The 2,566-nt window shown below is 38.7% G+C and overlaps 1 non-coding gene across 1 annotated transcript; it reads right to left on the reverse strand.

Moving 5' to 3' along the window:
* Positions 1-787: 787 nt before the first annotated feature.
* LOC124968319 (U6 spliceosomal RNA) lies at positions 788-894 on the reverse strand. Its single transcript, XR_007105671.1, has one exon. It is a non-coding gene; the product is annotated as a U6 spliceosomal RNA (small nuclear RNA).
* Positions 895-2,566: the final 1,672 nt, after the last annotated feature.

The raw sequence follows: 2,566 nt of genomic DNA on the forward strand, positions 1-2,566 counted from the left end.
GGCAGGTTGCTATAAATAGTTACTAGCCCAAATCCCACCATAAATAGTTCCTGGCTGATATGTATTCTCGGAGACAGAACGGAGGCAAGCCTGGGCAGTACCAGGACCTCCACGATTCAGTTGGATGGGGCTCCTGAAAGCAAGTCTCCAGGCCTCCCTGAGGCCATGGTTCTTCCTGACCCTATGGCCATTGTCTCTCCCAAAATGCAATATGCTCTTGTGACATCAACTTTCTCAATCTTTACTGAAGGAATTTAGAAAGTAAAACACAAACAAGATGGGTATAGTACTCAAACTGTATCACAAAGAAAGGCCTGACTGCTGGATGGTAAGCCTCTTGGTATTGCCAGTGCTTTTGGGTCCATACCTAGGAGTGGCGACTTTGCACTATCTTTTCTTTCTTTCTTTCTTTCTTTTTCTTTCTTTTTTGTATTTTTTTTTTAATTTTTTATTGTAAACAAATGGGGTACAACTTGTTTCTCTGTACATGAAGTAGAGGCATGCCATTTGTGTAATCATACATTTACCTAGGGTAATAGTTTTTGATTCATTCTGTTATTTTTTCCTTCCCCCCACCCCTCCCACTCCTCCCACCCCTCTATACAGTCCCTCCTTCCTCCATTCTTGCCCCCTCCTACCCCCCCTTCTGTGTCATCATCTGCTTATCAGCAAGATCATTCGTCCTTTGGTTTTTTGAGATTGGCTTATCTCACTTAGCATGATATTCTCCAATTTCATCCATTTGCCTGCAAATGCCATAATTTTATTATTCTTTATGGCTGAGTAAAAACATATGGGATGCTTCACGAATTCGCGTGTCATCCTTGCACAGGGGCCATGAAAATCTTATCTGTATCATTCTGATTTTAGTATACGTGCTGCCAAAGCAAGCACTGCACTATCTTTTCAAGTAAATAGGTTCTTTTTCTTTCTTTTTTTCTTTTTTCAGTACTGTGGATTGAACACAGAGCCTCAAGCATGCTAGGCAAGCACTCTACCACTGAGCTACATCCTCAGTCCTATTCTGCATATTTTTTTGAGAGTGTTTTTGAATGGGATTAAGATTTAAATTGGACTTTAAAAATTAATGATAAAGATCACCCTCCATAATGTGGGTGGTTCATACCCAAATAGTTGAAGGCTTGAATAATACAAAAGACTGACCTTTTCTGGGCAAGAAAAAATTCTTTAGACTGACAACCTTCAGACTTAAACTGCAGCATCAGCGACGCCTCCAACACCCAGCAGCTTTTGGACTTGTCAGCCTCTGTAATTGTGTGCACCATTTTTTCCACCAATTTGTCAAATAAATTCCCTCTCTCTCCAGACACACACACACACACACACTTGGTTTAGTTCCTCTGGAGAACCACAATATAACAAATATCACATATCAAGTATTAATTTTGCTTGGGAAAATCCTTTCCTTACTTGGACTGTTTATACTGGTTTTTGGATGATCAAACTCAAATGTAGGATAAAACAGCCTTCTCTAAGCTTTAGTGGATGATAAAAATCCTCAAGGATACTCGACTTCATTTCAAACACTTACTTTCACTTCATGAAAGTGAATCTTCCTTACAATATTCTGTTAAACTTGGGCATAGGAACATTTAAACTGTGTGAACTTGTTGCTGTTAAATATTCATATTTGTGCTGCTGAGCAATATTGTATTTTAATACCAATTGCATTTTTAAGAACTTTCTGGAAAAGATTACATTCTTGAAACTTCCAAGCTTCGATCACACTCCTCTCAGCTCTTTATTTTCTTTAGCACGTGTTCTACTTTTCTGCTCCTGTTGGCATTGTTTGTATATTAGTCAGTGTTCATCAAGATGACGATAATTAAATATCACTTGAAGTTCAGAGACAAAGTGATTAAGTTTGAACTTAAATCTTTCTGAAATAGATACTTCTCTTGTATTTCACAGAGGGGAAATTCTACTTGCATATTAGTAGGAATATAATTATCTTGTTCAAAATACTAGATCTTTCAAGACACAATACAATATTATCTCAGGTAAAAAGGGTAATCAGAAATTCAAAGGTTTTTTTATGATTATTTTACCTTTTCAGGAAGCAATTGTACTTTCCTCATAAACTGACTTTTGCCACAGTCCAAGGATAGACAACTTCAAGGAAACCTCTCTTTACTCCCTTAATGTAAAAGAAAAAAGGGAGAAAACCTGAAGCCTCTGTGTGGCAGGGAGAGAGACAATGAGGCAGTGCAAGCAGCATAACCTGCTACAGACTTGCCAAGCAATGACAGCTGTCATTCATTTTTTCAAGAAACTATAAGAAACAAAGAACACACAGGGGACTCCCCAGGTGGGTTGGACCCTTTCCAGCATGTGAGTCTAATCCCTGCCCACTGGGTAAGGGTATGAGAGAAGGATGATCTTTACTCAGAATCAGGCGTGGTGGATAAGTGTCCCTGCATTGTCAAATCCAGCTTCGCCTATCAGTAATCTAATTCAAATTCACCTCCTAAATTGAAGAGCTATTCAATTTCCTATTGCACTGCAACTTTAATTCAGCAGTTTCCCTTATCCTACACCCAGCATT

Source organism: Sciurus carolinensis, chromosome 1, assembly GCF_902686445.1.
Source record: "Sciurus carolinensis chromosome 1, mSciCar1.2, whole genome shotgun sequence".
In the NCBI taxonomy this organism is placed as follows: Eukaryota; Metazoa; Chordata; class Mammalia; order Rodentia; family Sciuridae; genus Sciurus; species Sciurus carolinensis.